Here is a 17,292-nt window from a genome sequence, read left to right on the forward strand (position 1 = left end):
ATTACATTAACCCTAGAGGTGAACTCTCTTTATGTACTTTGTGTATCCATGCTTTGCTCCTTTATCTAACCTTATTAAATTCTCATCCATCTTTCAAAGCACTTCTCAGTTCTCACCTTCTCTATGAAGCCATTCTCAAGCCCCCAACCCATAACCATCTCTTTAATTCTTTAACAGTTCTTATTTGCTGTTTTATTTATTTATTCATTTATTGCTTCTTCGTGTGATCATGTTTTTCTCCCCAATTACTCTACAACATCTCTAAAAGCAGCCATAAGGGTCTTACATATCTTTTTATTTTTCACAACACTTACCAAGACATCTATTGTATACTAGGAACTCAACAATTATAATGTTGATTGATTTCCTAAATTTTCTACAGCAAACTGTTGAGTCTTATTTTAGTAACTCACAACAGAGATATATAAATTAATTTGAAGAGTTTTTAATTGTGGTATTGTGGCACATTTCTTTGTACCAGACAACCCCTCAATGATATCTCTCACTTGTAGCTAGTCATGCCCCCTGAGGCCACTCAAAAAGAGTTTAACACTAGGGACTGAATTATAGCATCAGGTGTTCTAAAGTTCCCAGAATGTCTCCATCACTATTTCTTACAAAGCAAATTGAAACTATTGTTTCATAAAGGAGCATAAGACTAAAAGAAAGTGAAAAGTGCAGTGAACCTGAAAACAACCCAAAGGGCCAATTTTATGGATCCTAGAGCAAACACATTGTTTTGCTTTGAGTAGCTTTCAGCCTCACAAAAGACTTTAAGAAGGTTTAGTCACTGAAAATCAGGACTATGCAAAGGAAAGGAAATAGCTAAAGGGGCCAGGAGATTATGTCATTAACTACATTTCCTAATTCTTTTCACACACTTATAATCACTGCAAAGGCAGTCATACTTTTGTTTCAGTGATACGAAGACGTTAATAGGGATGGGTGGTTGGCCCTAGGAATTTCCATCAGTGATCCTGTAGCTACACCAATATAGTAATCTATAGGAAGTTGATGCTCTTTTTCTGCTTACTTAAGCAGTGTGAATATAAGCATTTTTAGAAAACATTATTTTTAAATACCTGAAACATATATGAGGTAAAAATACTAGCAAATCCAGCTTCCAGATGAGTACATAATTTGCCTTACAGCCATAGTATTGCCATTGAACCCTTTCAGGATAGAATTCTGGAGCTGCCTTCAATGAATGGGCAAATTTGTTGCCATCCATATCACTTCCTTTGCAATCCCTCTTGAGGAGGTAACATATTCCATTCCGCATTCACTTTCTAAAAATTGCATCTTTTTGGAATCACCAACCTCCTTCCAGACCGCTGTTCCACTGTCATCATTGAAAATACCTTTTGTTTGTAAGATCACACCATCTAGATTCCCATCTTTCTTCATTTTTCTCTGTCACCTCTTCCAGGTCACCTCACCACAGTTCTAGGACACCTGACTCTCACCATTTTCTATTTTACTCTGTTCCTTATACCATCTAATCTGAGAAATGGCCAAACCAACAACCTACTCTTGATTTCCTCAATTTCAATGACTTTTATTTCCATTTCTGTTTTTAAAAATTATGGCCACCTGGAGGTCCTTTACTTTTTAGTTCTCACCTCAGAAGTTCCCATAGCTTTCCATACTGGCTCCCACTCCAATATTCCATATTGTCTAGGATTCTCCAGAGAAACAACCAATACAATGTGTGGTTGGATGGATGGATGGATGGATGGATGGATGGATAGATAGATAGATGATAGATAGATAGATAGATAGATTTTAAGGAATTAGCTCATGAAGTTGTGGAGGCTGATTAAGTTCAAAATATGGATGGTAAGTGTCTTAGTCCATTAAGGTTGCTATAACAAAATGCCACAGACTGGATAGCTTATAAATGACAGAAATGTATTGCTCACAGTTCTAGAGGCTAGGAAGTCCAACATCAAGGTGCCAGCATTCTTATGATGGTCCTCTTCCTGGTTCTTAGCAAGTGCCTTCTTGCTGTGTCCTCACACAGTAGAAGGGACTAGGAATCTCTGTAGGGTCTCCTTTATAAGGTATTAATCCCATCCATGAAGGCTCTACCCTTATGATTTCAGCACTACCTAAATGCCCCACCTCTTAAAACCATCATCTTTGGAATTAGGATTTCAACATAATGAATTAGGGAGTGGGCAGCACAAACAGATGACAGCAGTACGACAGCAGGCTGGAGACCCAGGGAATAGTCACAGTTTAAGTCTGAAGACAGCTTGCTGGCAGAATTCCCTCTGCCTTGGGGGAGGTCAGTCTTTTTATTAAGGCCTTCAACTGACTTGATGAGACCAACCCACATTATGGAGAGCAATCTGCTTTACTCAAAGTCTACTGATTTAAATGTTAATGCCATCCCAAAAAAATACCTTCACAGAAACATGTAAAATAGTGTTTGATCAAAAATCTGGGTACCATGGCCTAAACAAGTTAACACATGAAATTTACCATCACACACATAACAAAAGTCTGTTCTTTGAACTCACCGAGGCTTCTGTTAGCCCAGGAGCTCCTGTTAATTAGTTCCAGTTTGGCTTTGCTTCTTTCCCTTTCTTGGTTGCACATGTCTACTTTGTGATCACCCTCAAAACCCTTACCTCAAGCTTTCTGCCTTATCTACTCCACATTAACTCTCCATCTTCACTGCCATCACTTGCTCATACTCAACCTCCACTCCAGCCATACCAAACAACTCAGCTTTCAGCCTTCCAAACATGTATCATGAACTTAACACCACTTTTTCCCTATAATGCCTTCTTACTCATTCAGTTGATACATCTCAGCAAAGACTTCAGCAAAACCCCAGTCTCCCTCCCTAGGCACTATTTATGCCTCCCTCTCATAAATGGCCTTGGATCTTTATTCACACTGCCAATAGAGCTGTTGTTCTCATTGCTAAATTCTGAACCTCATCAGGATATTGATTTCATCTTTATAGGCACAATAAATTTTTGATAAAACATATCCATCTTTGTGGGAGGCCACTGTAGTTTTATGAACTTAGACAAGCTAAGTAACTCTATTGCTTCTGTTTCTTCATTTGTAAAATAGAGATACAAATAACAATACCTACCTCACTGAGGTATTGTGAGAAATAAAAAAGATTATGAATCTAAAGTACTTAGAACAATACCTGGGATCTAAAGAGCACTAGATGTATGGGAGCTATTATTAGTATAACTAGGTTATAATAATAATCTATTAGTATGCTAACTATTATTATATATAACTGTTACTAGTATAACTATTATTATTATAACTATTTTAACAGCTGTTTCCAGCATTCTTCAGCAAGGGTGTACTGGACCCAGCTCATTTGATTGTTAATATTTTTTGGAATTTTGTGAGCCAATTGTTAAACATGCCTAAAAATTAAATTTTATGAATTTATAATTCAGTAAATTATGTTAAAAATAAAGGTCATAAATACTCAAAGCTGATTGCATCCCAGTGATTTTACTCTACTAATATTATCTATGCTCTTGAGGTTATTTATCACTATTATATCAGCATGGTGCAAATACCATACGATGGTGTGCTACTGAGCATCTCTTCCTAACTCCATTTTAGTGATACTGTGTTGGTAGCTTGAAAATCATCACGATGGCAATGTTTCACCACAGAAAGCAGCTAACACTAGAAATCAAGGCCTGATTTATTGTCTTATTGATTGCTTAGACTAAAGAAAGTAATGGAGAAAATACAAATTACACTTAGTGTGTTGTGTCTAATGCTGAAGATGAAAAAGATTTCAATTGAATGAATATAACTTTTGTACAAGAGTTACAACTAGCTCAACAATAAATCATGTAGGGATGCCTGCTTGGGTGGCTCAGTCAGTTAAGCATCTGCCTTTGGCTCGGGTCATGATCTCAGGGTCCTGGGATCATGCCCCTCATCAGGCTCCCTGCTCAGCGGGGAGTCTGCTTCTCCCTCTCCCTCTGCAGCTCCCCCTGCTTGTGCTCTCTTGCTCTCTCTCTGTCAAATAAATAAATAAAGTCTTAAAAAAAAAACAAAAAACAAAACACAATAAATATGTATCTTAATAATGAGAAAAATTAATTGGGAAAGGAGTAACAGGTTGGGATGTAACTTCATTTGTCAAATCATGGTTGAATGACATACAATATTATGTAAAAACTAACAAAAGCATTTTGTGAGAATCAATTGAATATCTAGAATTTACAAAAGAGCATTGTATATTTTATTATTTATAAGTTGTGTGTTACACATTCTCTATAAATGTAAAATCTGTAATAAACTTAAATACACACACATACACACTTTTTTCTCCTAAGAGCTTTGTTGTAAAATATTTATCAGCACACCACTGCCTTCAGATTTCCTTACCAACCAAAGGATAAAAAAAGAGAAAAAAACAGTTTTACTAAGCTGGGATTCATAGTGAAAGGAGACGATGAAAAGGAAAACTTGGTATCACCACAAGCAAACCATGGAATCATTCAAATGAGAATATTTGTAATTAGTTAGTGTTAAGTAAGAAACTACCCCAAACTCAGAAACTTAAAATGAGAATTTTTTTAAATTGCTCATGAGTCTACAGTTCAGCTGTGTAGTTCTGCTCATCTGATCCAGGTTTGACTGGGCTTACTCATGCATCCACAATCAGCTGGAGTGTCACTGGGACCTAGCTGGTCTAGGATGTCTTCGCTCACATGTCTGGCTGTTGGCTAGGGTGATAGGAGTAAGAGGGCCATATGACTCTGTCTACCAGCAGGATAGCCTCAGCTTATGTTCATAGCATCTGGGCAGTATTAACAGAAGGCCTCTTGAAGCCTAGACTCAAAAGTGGGATAAGCTCACTTCCTCCTCATTCTGTTAGCTAATGCAAGTCACAAATCGAGCTCAGATTCAGGCAGTGGGGAAATAAAGTTCACCTCTTAATGGGAGTTTGTGAAGAACATTGCGAAGGGTGTGGATATTAGAGAGGCATGAACAGTTTAGGGTCATCAATCTAGTAGTATTTTCTATATCTACATATATTTATCCCAGGATAGAGCTGAAATATTATTTGCCTTGGTTAAGCAAACTGCCTGTGAATGGAATCAGGCCAGCTGTAAACAAACAAACAAAAATCCTTTGTCTCTGAATTGTGGTCCTACTATCCTCCCCCATCTGCTGAATAGCAATTTAGTAGACCTATTCTAGAAAAGGATAAAATAGCTAGAATTTATAGTCATGGTTTCTCCTTCTCACAGAAAGAAGTCCATGTAATGCAAATAAGGAAACAGAATCAAGTTATAGAAGAAAAATTTAAAAGAGATTTAGTAGAATTAAGGAAGCTGAACAAAATTTAACATCCCAAATGCCAAGAAAAATATACTCAAAATGCTGTGAATTTACAAAGGGGAGAGATAGACACCCAAAGCAAACATGCAAAGGGAAAAAAGAAGAAAGGGAGGAAAATGAATCGCTTTGCTTTCAGATACAAAGCCTAAGATTAGGAAGAAACTCTATTGTCATAAAATCCCTTTCTCTTTCTTGAATTGGATGGCTGTTTTGTTGACTACTGTATTTTTGGCATCTAACACAACATCTGGCCCTGTAAATACTTAGATATTGAATTAATGCCTGAAAGAATGAGATGAGAATTATATTCATAGAAAAATCAAAATCATGTATGCATTTCAGTAACATTTTCCTTTTTAGAATCACTTCCTCCATAGTCTTCAAAAGTAAGACAGTAGAAAAGAAGGGCCTCTCTTAAATATTGGAAAGTACTTGAAGATGGCATGGTTCTGTCTTTTTGGAGGCTGCAGAGGAATTCTAGAATCATACTAACTTTCACATTTATTCAAACTAATCAGCCCTGTTCCCCCAGCATATCAGTGTAATCTGCACAAATAATACTCATGCATCTGTTTATAATGCTGCTATGTGCAGATCACATTCACCTATTTGGTTTTCAGTCACAGTAGTGACCATCTCTCAGGTTATTTAGTCAATCATAAAATAATCCTGCCTACTGATTCAGAATAGAATTAGGGAAGAAAGGAGAAAAGAGATACTTAATATTCATTGAGTAAGTACGAGGACCTATCCTAGAGTCTGTAAATACATCATCTCATTTGGTTATCTAAAACAATTCTTTAAGATAAGTATTATAATTCCCATTTTACAGGTGAGAAATCTGAGGGTCAGAGAGGTCAAGCAATTTGGTCATCTTTATGGGAGATGTGGGATTTGAACTCTAGTATGTCTGACTGTATAGCTTTTATTCTTTCTACCCTGTAACTATATTATCCCATCTGCTCTGTCCTCAATCAAGATGAGTCAATTTTCTTTATTTGAATTTTGACTGGGAAGAAATTTTAAAATGTATTAATAAAAGTGTAGTAGAAAAGAAAAAAATAATTCCTAAGCAACTCCTTCCACTAGTGGTGCTTCTGGAAAGCACCATAGGCCAAGTATGCCATGTTTCAGCCCTCAGAAATGAATATTCTCACCAGTTATAGTTCATGCTGAAACAGAATTCTGCATTACCCATGACTAAAATATGCCCCTCCTTCTGCTAATGAAGATCCCTAGTACTGCTTTACCCCAGTATTATTCATCCAACTCTGGTTGGCACTGGTCCATGGCTGCACTCCCAGAATCCGTACATTCCCAAGCCAAACCATTCTTCTATTTCATATTATGTCTGGTTTTATGGAGGGAGTCTCAGAGAAAAGGAAACAGATATAGGCTGTGTAAATAGAGCATATTGTAGGGTTGGGAGTGAAGTAATTTTAGAGGAAGTTTGAAATTTTGCTAAGTAATAGCAATTATAAAGTTTAAGCACAATTACATGTAACCACCATACATAATATGAAAGAGAATGATACCATAAACAAGTGGTAAGAGAAGACAGAGGCAGACATCAGTGCACACACAGGGATAAGAAAAGAGCCTTTGGAGGATTAATATAATTTCTTTCGGAGGCAAGCACAAGGTATTTTAATTCTACTCACTCTATTTGACTAACTTATTTTTATGACCTATGCTATTCCTAGCCAAGTATTCTCTAATCTAGTACTTCTCAAACTTCAATGTCCGTGAAAATCACCCAGAGAGCTTGTTAAAATGCAGATTCTGATCTAGTAGCCTTGGGGTGGGGTCTGAGATTCTTCATTTCTATCAGTCTCCCAGGTGATATTCATGCTGCTGACTCAAAACCTCACTTTGAGCAGCAAGGCTTTTATCTGTAAGACACTCTACTGGGGAGTGTGGGTGAGGAGAGGAGTAAGAAGATCCAGTACCTAAGCAAATGAAACAAAAAAGAACATTTATACACTTTACATTTTTAAAACATTTTCACTTTTGACTATAAGTATTGACATTCCATATAGGACTGATTTCAGAAGTCTATTATGTTTATCTTTTAAAAATAAACAATATTTACTTATTTTGCTGACTTCCGGGATTTGAGACTAGTTAGTTCCTCAAATGTTAAAACTATGTTTATGTAACTGAAAATGAATCTAGTCTTTTACTTTCAAGAACCCAATAAGATTATTTTTTTCTTATACAGATGAATTTGTGAAGCCACAGAAATAAGCATTAATGTCATTCATTTTGTATGGATGTATATATGTCATCTAAATCAAAATTATCACCCTTAAGATAAAAATATATACAACACAATTTTGGGCTTTCTTTTTGACAAACAGTAATAAGTTTCAGTCTAGCCAGGTATCCCTGTCTAAGGGATCCCCTAGTCTAAGAAAAGGCTCCATAAATGTATGAGGGACACAAATTTGCTCACTGTCTTACAGAAGCTTCAGACTAGAAAAAAATGCTGAAATAAGATTTTTATTTGTAAAATGAAGCAACATCTTTATCAGTGATGTAGTCACTTCTGAAGCTTCTCATTTCCCAGTTTGGAAAAGCAAGGTACAGGGAGGTTAGGCAACTTGCTCAAGATGACACAGTCATCAGCTTCAGAGGAGGCAGGAGGATGAAATTCAGCCCACCGACAGAGATGGCAGAGTTCCCTGCTTCAATCCACGCTGCAGGTGCACTTAGAGTCTGTCCAACTTGGCTTTCCAGTCCCCTCAACTTCTTGCCCTAATAACATGCCATTGGCCCCTTGGAGAGTCTGTCTTTTATCATTGATATGCTGGAAGTTTTCCAGGCAGTTTCTAACTCAGTTTGTCAATGAGATGTTAAGATCTGGGTCTCAGAAGAGTGACTATCTTACTTTTCATGAATATTTTTGCCTTGGTCCATAGTAGAGTTCACTAGCTGCTTCTACAGCTCCTGTCATCCATAATGGGGGTTTGAGAAATCTCTAATCTTCCTCTCCCACTCCAACTTTCTCCCACACCTTTCCCATGGCTCTTCCTACTCCAACTAATGGAAGCACGTGATTCTGCCACTCACCCAGTTCAGTTGTTCAGGGTCAAGAAGGAAAGAAAAAGTGAACTGTCTTATTTTGGAGGAACTTTTCCCTTCACAACACAAACACTTGCTCCTTCTCTCATAGCTAGGATGATAAGGTAACTTACAGTCTAAATCTTTAAAGACATTTTTGAAAATGGAAGGGATGAGATTAAAATTAGGCCCACATTATAAGCATAAATTGGAACTGTCCTGGGTACACAACATATGGCTTGTATGGGTCCCGTACACAGACACGTCTTAAATACCACTGGAAAAGGTCTTGAATGCCGGGATGTTTGTGAAGCCTGAGCAGTTCTCAATGAGTGAAATGTGGTGTTGCATCTCTAGAATTCCCAGTACATTATAACCTTCAGGTATCAACTGGTTTAATAACTTTAAAGAACTTATAATGAACACATGCAGAGATACGCACAAAGCAATGGATTAAAGGAACAGCTAAGACTTAGTTTAATCTTAATGTTTTTGTTCTTGCTTCCAGCTGATATAAAACCTCTTACTGTTGGATGTAAAACATTTTTAAGTTTTCTGAACACTTACATCAGACACCAGTGTTGGTCAAGAGAAGAAAACCAGAAAAGTTTATATTTAATTACCTTTGGCTTTCTCCACTCTCATTCCTTATTTAAAAGCCAAGCTTGTGTTTAATTTAAAAAGGTAATAGGGTTCAGAATGATTAAATTATGCTAAGTAGGTGTTATAATGCTTTTATATTATAACATATTTTAAAATACATAGGTTCCCCTGTGGAGTGACATCTAGTCACCTCCTGGACAAATGCAACAACACAGAGGAATGAGAGTTGTATCGTTTTAAGCTGCTTTATGGATTCCACTTCTAAAATATTTTCCCCATCTACTCCTCGGCTCTAGTCTTTCTCTCCAATAATCTCCTAACTCTGAGTCCTCTTCAATTCATCTGCAGCCCCTGTTATCTTTTCCAAATGCTAGTCTGAACCTGTAACTCTCCAGGGTATGTCCTTTCAAGGGTACCCCATAAAGGAATTCCAAGATCTCTAATCCAGTTTACAAATCCCTTATATCATCTCCACCAGCAGCCTTATCACTAAGCAAGTAATTTGCTCTCATTTGTTGAATGTTTATAGCGAAGATAAAAAAGACATGCCAAGGCCTCTCCCTCAAAGGGCTAACAGATAATTACCTACTGATATTGAGATGGATGGAGACTCCCCAAAGGTTAGTTTGAGCACAGTTTTTATTTTTGTTTTGCTGAATGTGTTGATAATTGGGGAAGCAAATAGGAGGAACTGAGAGGGGACTTAAAGTGTTTTGGTCTAGAAAGCAGGTCAGGGAACTAGGTCCTAAACTGTGGAGAAGAGCTGAAAACTAGAGAAGGGAGAAGAGAGACCAAGAATGGAGAGGAACTTTTTGAACTACTTTTAAATCTTTCTCAGGTTGTTAGAGCTCATTCAAACAAGGGTAGGTTTATGTTTTGTGCCATGGATGTGGACCATCTGACTCAGTGATTCCCAGTCTTGGCTGTACATTAAAATCACAAGAGGCTCGGGCACCTGGGTGGCTCAGTCGTTAAGCGTCTGCCTTCGGCTCAGGTCATGATCTCAGGGTCCTGGGATCGAGTCCCACATGGGGCTCCCTGCTCGGCAGGAAGCCCGCTTCTCCCTCTCCCACTCCCCCTGCTTGTGTTCCTGCTCTCGCTGTCTCTCTCTGTCAAATAAATAAATAAAATCTTTAAAAATAAATAAATAAAATCACAGGAGGCTCTTTAAAATGCTAACTCCTAGGATTCATCTCCAGATGTTCTGATGTATCTGGTCTCAGGTGGGGATGAGAAATGTAGTGTCTAAAAGCCCCTAGGTGATTCTTTTGAGGATTAAATGAAATTACATATGTGAATACACTTTGCACAGAGCTCTCTAAAGGTTAGCTCTTATCAATGGGATTACTAAATCAATAGCCACTGAATTTCAAAGCAAAGGGGGAGAAATAGCACAGTTACGGATTCTGCTGGGGCACAAACTCAATTCAGAGTAAGTTGTGTACTGAATCTTGAAGCCCAAGTTAGGTGATAAAGGGTAGCCCAGGAGAAGAAAGAGCATATGCAAAGGAAGAAAGGTGAGAAATAACATATTCTGTGCAGGACAAAAGTTTCATTTTCTGATTGATTCAACAGCTATTTATTGCATACTTAATTCATGCTTTCCACTGTCCTGTTCATTGAGGACATAAGGGGAACTCACAGACCAAGGCTGTCTTCCCCTCCAGGGTGCTTAAAAGGATAGGTTGGTCAAATTGAACTTTAAAGACACCTTTAGGAATAAGCAGGGGATAGGAATGGCTTCCTACAGTGAAATTCTCATTCATCAGCTAATCCTGAGTCAAAGAGATGGATGTTAGGAAGAAAGAACTGAAAAGTTCCAGTGTAATTAGGCCTCACAGTACTAAAGTGGGTGATGGAGTTTCACATATATCCTCTTCTTGGCACACTGCAAAGTACTCTTCAAATCTAAAACAGCGTTATCAGTATTATTATCATTATTATTATTATTATTAACTCTTCAAAATGAATGTTAATAAATTATTGAAGAAAAGCTTTTTTAAAATGCCTAGGAAATACCTATAGAATGCATCTAATATTTAATACATTAAAATGGAAACATTTATTCAGATCTTTAGATGTGAAGTAACCCAGTTCTCTCAGATTTTAGTAGTTGCCTCAAACTCTTTGTGGAAAGATACATAAATTCACAAACATATATACAGACTTACTGAGATTGCAACTATTCATAGATGCCCCCTCCCCCAGAATTTCCATTTTCCTAAGGAGATACATGTATGAATCAAGGTCAGCTGACTTGGTCAGCCCAAGGGAATCAAGGACTAGGGAACCCCTGGGTACTGAAGCTGTCAGTAAAACAATCAAGAGTTGATGGGGGAAGCTGGAGACTCAAGGAAGACCAACTGTGACACATAAATTAGTGCATTGGTTTGCGAATATTGTCCTAGGACTAGTTGCATTAGTATCATCTAGAAATTTGATAGAAATGCAGATTCTTAGACCCCACTCAGGAGATACTGAATCAGAAATGCTAAGGCTTAGAGTCAGTAACCTGTGTTTTAACAACCTCTCTAGTTGATTTGATGTATGTTAAAACTTCAGAACCAGATTAGTGGTTCCCACTCCTGACTACTTATTGAATCTACTTAAGGACTGTATTAGTTTTCTAGGACTGCCATAACAAATACGACAGACTGAGTGGCTTAAACAACAAAAATTATTTTCTCACAGTTCTGGAGGTTCAGAGTCTGAGATCAAGAAGTCAGCAGTTTGTTTCTTCTGAAGTCTTTCTCTTTGGTTTGTAGATGGCCTTCTCCCTGTGTCTTCACATGGTCTTCTCTCCGTACATGTCTGTGTCCTAATTTCCTCTTCTTATAAGGATACCAGTCATATTAGATTCCAACTCACCCTAATGACCTCATTTTAATTTAGTTACCTATTTAAAGACCCTATCTCCAAATGCAGTCACATTTGAGGTACTGGAGGTTAGGTCTTCAACATATGAATTAAGGGGGGCATAATTTAGTCCATAACAAAGGCCTTTAAAAAATTATCAGTGTCCCACATAAGACCAACTAAATCCAAGTTTTTAGGGGTGAGGACCAGACATAAATATTTCCTAAAAGTTCACTTGTGTTTCAAATATGTAGCCAGGACTGAAAGTCAGATGGCTATAATAGGTGAAAAGCCAAACAAGTGGACACACATCAGGGGATCTTGTTATCAGTGGTCACATGTTGCACAGTCAGGCAGGCAGACCCTAGCAAGGAAGAATGTTACAAGATAGCAGGAACTCAACCATGGGAAGTCTGTTTTAGGGCAGCACGTCGAGCCAAGGCCTGAGGCAAGAGTGAACAGGTTAAGAATTCTATTGAGGGCCAGTTCATAAGAAAGCAATATCAGAATGGGTGCAAAAGATGAGAACTCAGCTGTGACCTACACAGCTGATGTGACTCTGGGAGCACAGGTTTCTGACCGGAGCTCCTGGCCAAGAAGTTATTCCCAGGTCTGGAGGATATAGCTGTAAGAACCCAAGAGATCGCAGTGAAGGAAGTCAGATGGAGTCTGAAGCTTCTAAAAGACATCCTGCCTTTCAGTATCTCCAAAGCATCCCTTTAGAGGGTTTATAGAAAGAAAAAACAAGACAAATGGCAACAACAACCAAACCACTGACCTGAAGATAAAATGTTTGCCTGGACTTCTTATGCTGTATGAAAAGCTATGCAATTCTAGTGAGTTCCTGGACTTTATTTCATGTGGATGATGGAGTATCTCACAGAGTGGCTGATTAAGCTTCTAATCACTTTTGTGAAAGCTAATAATCTCTGCTTTGTTCTCCTTCACAGAGAGGAAGCCAGTCTTGTTCAAATTGTCATTATTAGCTCCATTTCCAACACCACAAAATTAAAGGACTGTTGCAAAGACATAAATGGCATCCAGGAAGAACATACAATCTCTTTGAAAGAGTTCACTTCCTCACCCTCATCCACCCACCTGGCCCAGAAATGGAAGAATTACAGGGAATCCAGCTGAGTAATAATGTTATTGATTCCCTGCTGATCGGATTTTTCTCAAGTTCAGCAACAGTCAAGTGTTTACAAGACTTCTTTTTTCAAAACAACTCAAAAGTCATTCCCAGCAGAGAAGCTAGAAACCATAAAATCAATAATACAGGAACTGCTACTAAGGATTTTCATCTACCCAGTGAGGAGGATATTTATTTATAGAAAAACTGGCCACTCCAGTTTAGTGTGGTAATAACATGGTACGGCTAGTTCAAAGAGTGGCATGGTTGAACACAGCCTTGTATTATGCCCACTGTAAATGGTCTCTATGAGGAAAAGCCTATAATTTAGAGAGATTTTCCATGAATGGTAAAGCCCAGGTCATTGTAACAGATACTTTTTACCAGCTCTATTTGTGGAGATAACATGTAAAAAGGAAGGAAAAGGGTTAGCTTCAGGAAACTTGGAAGGGGAAAGTGAGCCTCATTTGGTTTTACCTACGTGAGAGCTATATGACACCCAACCTGAACCCTTGATGGTTGAAAACTTATTACAAAAATGTAGAATTTTTAAAAATGGAATATATATGTTTTACACCCTAAAGAACCATTTCCCCCACTGTCCTACTTATACTTTATCTCTCTTTACATGCTCCTTGAACTCTGGGGAAAACTATGTACTCTTCAATTTCATTTTCATAATAAGGTTTATCATTGGGTAGAAGTCAGGAAACACTGACTCAAAATGTCAGGCTATTTTCCAGGGAACTCCTTGGCATATGGTCTGTTGACCTTCTGTAATGCATCCCATCAGTCTTTGTAGTTGCTGCTGGAAAAGCAGAAGGTGCAAATTGTAGGTGTGGATTCTCAAAAGCCAGTTTCAGAAGATCCATGCAGCAATCTTGTAGACTTATTTTAAGAATAATCATCAAGGAAATAATTATTTTAAAAATTAGGGAATAGTGGGTCTGAACTTTAATCTCTACATGCCTGTCTACCATTGTCATTTCCAGTTTCTCTCAGCTGTGATGAATTCCCAAGGATGACATTTGCACAGTGGTGTGCTAATAAAGATTTTAAACTGGCTTTCCAGGGAAAATAGCCCTGATTTGTATTTTTTGACAATTTCCATGGTATAAATATTCGCATGTGGCCCATTTAAAGCTACTGACATGAAGTCACAGAAAGCCAAGTGAGGACAAGAATACACAACTATGTAGTATTTCTAGAATACAGATACAGTTGAAGTTTAAAAAACCCTCAGAAGGGGACGCCTGGGTGGCTCAGTCATTAGGCGGCTACCTTCAGCTCAGGTTATGATCCCAGGGTCCTGGGATAGAGCCCCGCATCGGGCTCCCTGCTCCGCGGGAAGTCTGCTTCTCCCTCTCCTGCTCCTGCTGCTTGTGTTCCCTCTCTCACTGTGTCTCTCTCTGTCAAATAAATAAATAAAATCTTTAAAAAAAAAAAACAAAAACAAAGAAAACCCTCAGAAGTACACATAATAATAAAATATAGTAAAATAATTAGGAACTGATGAGTTTTGACTATTGATGAACTTGTTTTTAATAGAATTTACATAAGTTTATGTAATTTAATTTTTTTTTTTTAAGTTTTCATCTTTAATGAAATGACCTTGGAAATAACGTACATTTCCATGACACCAATACTGCATTTTTCGGAGTCACAGGAAGATACACAGAATTACATCCATAATTAATATGAATGCCAACATTTCAAGCAGTAATTTCTGTTACATGGCAAACAAAATCAAGAAAGCAACCATCAAACAAAAGAGACCCATAGCTTCAGACAAGGCAAATCCTAGGATAGCATATGAGAACAGCTGCTGCTTCAGCGAAGGGTTTCTGGCATAACCAATGATAAGGCTGCCAAAGACTGTTCCAATACCAGCACCAGAACCAGCCACTCTCACTGTTGCAGCACCTGCACAAATAAATTTGGCAGCAGTATCAATGTCTCTGCTGATTGCACTGGTCTGAAACTCCCTTTGGATTAGCTGAGACACACCATTCTGGGCCCCATTAAATACCGTAGAGCCCCCTCCAGTCCTAGCCTCTGGTCGAGATAACACTGATGCAGAAATTGGTCTGTAGGCAACTCTGGATCCAGCTCGGATCAGAGCTGGGGTGCAGGCGAGCTTGGCGCAGGCAAACATCTTACACTCTTTGGGGCAGGGCGGCTGGAGGACCTGGGTGACGTCCAACGTGGGCTCCACTCCCACTTCCCTTCTTCTCCGGAGGTGACGGCGGCAGCGACTGCGGCAGAGGTTGAAGGAGTGTAATTTAATTTTAATAATGACTGTGTTTATTATCTAGCTTACAAAATTCCAGCCAAATATAAAATTGGTTCTCATAAGGCAGTAGAAATTAGTACCAGCACACCACTGGTCCTACAGGAGGTGAAGCCTGGATTTATAAATTAAAGAAAAAGCCAGGTCCACAACATCAAGCAGTAGGTACTATGCAAAATCTGTGCTTGTGAGCAGAGATGAGACTAACCAAATTGTATGATAGGGTTGGGGAATAAACCCAGAACCAAATTTTTAGATTCCTGCCTCTAAGGCAGAGGTTACCCAACTAGTTATCTAGAGATATATTTTTGGGGGGAGTTCTGATGCCAATTGGCCAGCTTGTCCATTTTTCATGGAAGAAATGAGCTAGATCTGAGAGGTGACTGCCAGCTTTGGGCAAGATTGGTGAACTCCAATTTACCACTGTCCAAACCATTTTTTGTTGTCTCTTCCCCATGGCTTATTTCACTCATGTACATACCTCTGAAATTTGGAACACTTCAGAATCAACACTTCACTAAATACACCATCTGAAAAGGCATCTGCTTCATGGCCTTAAGTAACATCTGCATGCCAATGACTCCCGCATTTATATCTCCAGATTGGACTTCTCTCCTGAACTACAGACTCTCATATCTCACTGTCCACTCACCATATCTACTTGATGTTAATGGGCATCCCATACCTAATGTGTTCAAAACTGAACTGCTCTTGCCACCGTCTTCATCAGCTCAGATTAATGGCTACTCCATTCTTTCAGCTTCTTGGCCAAAACTCATAGCCTCATCTTGACTCTTGTTTCTCTCTCTCCCACATCCTATTCATCAGTAAATCTATTCAGCTATACTTTCCAAATCCACCAGTAACTGCCTTTTTCTTTTTAATTACATCTGACACAGCTTCTATAATCTCTCCCCAAGTTATTGCAATAGTCTTCTACTTCTGTCCTCATCCACCTACAGCCCATTACCAGAGCAGCCAGTGTGAACCTTTTACAATATAATTGGAGTCATGTATTTTCTCTGCTGAGAAACTTCAGTGTCTTCCATTATACTTCGAGTAATTTAAGTCTTCAAGCCTTTGCTTCCTCTTTTCTCTATCTGGATGTTCCTTCCCAGATGTTCCTACAGCTCTTTTTCCTATCCTGTAGGCTTCCCAAATGTGATCTCCTGACCTCTCTATTGGAAATTGAAACCTCCATAAAAATTTCCCATTTTAACTTTTTTCTCCATCATCAGCTGAAAGATGATAAATTTTTCTTGTTTTCTCCCTGCTAAAATTTAACCTTCCTGATGGCAGAGATTTTTCTCTATTTTGCTCACTGCCAAATCCCCAGCACCTAGAAACAATGCCTATTATAGTAGGGACTCAGTAAATAACAATTGAGGGAATGGATATCCTGCTTGTAGGCATAGAGATATTTCAACACAATTAGGGAGGAGTGGTAGGATGGGACTGAAGAAAAGGTAAAGAAAAAGGAGTTAAGGGAGGAGTAGGACAATAGGTCATTCCATTGGGCATCTGAACCTAACCTCTTCAGGTTTCCTGCTGAGAGTCAAAGGAGGTCATGGAATTCTAGAAAACTCTAACTCCCTTGGTGTAGAATAAGGGAGTATATAAAGACAGGCTGCGTGCTATCCTAGAAAGATTGTTACTTTTGAAGTCAAGTAAATGCTGTTGCTGCTCTTAACTATTATTTTCTTGGTTATGTGACTTAATCTCTCTGAGCCTCTCCTAGTTCTCTTCTTTGAATTTTCCTCTCCCTTTTAAGCAGTTGGCTTCTCTGGCATCTTTTAACCCCTTGATCTCTTAAATACTATCTCCTGTACCCTCTCCAGCACCCTCTTCTCTAGCCTGATCAGACCACTCTTTTCATCTCCATGATCTTGCTCATGCTACTTCATCAGCCTGATGAAAACAGACAGTACAAACTCAGCCCCACTCTCTTTTCAAATCATATTGCCTTTGTGTTCCCATGGTCCTTTCTTTTTTTTTTTTTTTT

The 17,292-nt window shown here is 38.5% G+C and overlaps 1 long non-coding RNA gene and 1 pseudogene across 2 annotated transcripts in view; one reads left to right on the plus strand and one right to left on the minus strand.

Annotated features, from left to right (window-relative positions):
- Positions 1 to 17,292, plus strand: part of LOC145723048 (uncharacterized) — a 140,953-nt gene that overhangs the window by 54,835 nt on the left and 68,826 nt on the right. The window lies entirely within an intron of this gene.
- On the minus strand, positions 14,583 to 15,273 carry LOC102734544 (ATP synthase F(0) complex subunit C3, mitochondrial pseudogene; annotated as a pseudogene).

This window comes from Leptonychotes weddellii, chromosome 8, assembly GCF_054177405.1.
Source record: "Leptonychotes weddellii isolate Sample4059 chromosome 8, ASM5417740v2, whole genome shotgun sequence".
Lineage (NCBI taxonomy): Eukaryota > Metazoa > Chordata > Mammalia > Carnivora > Phocidae > Leptonychotes > Leptonychotes weddellii.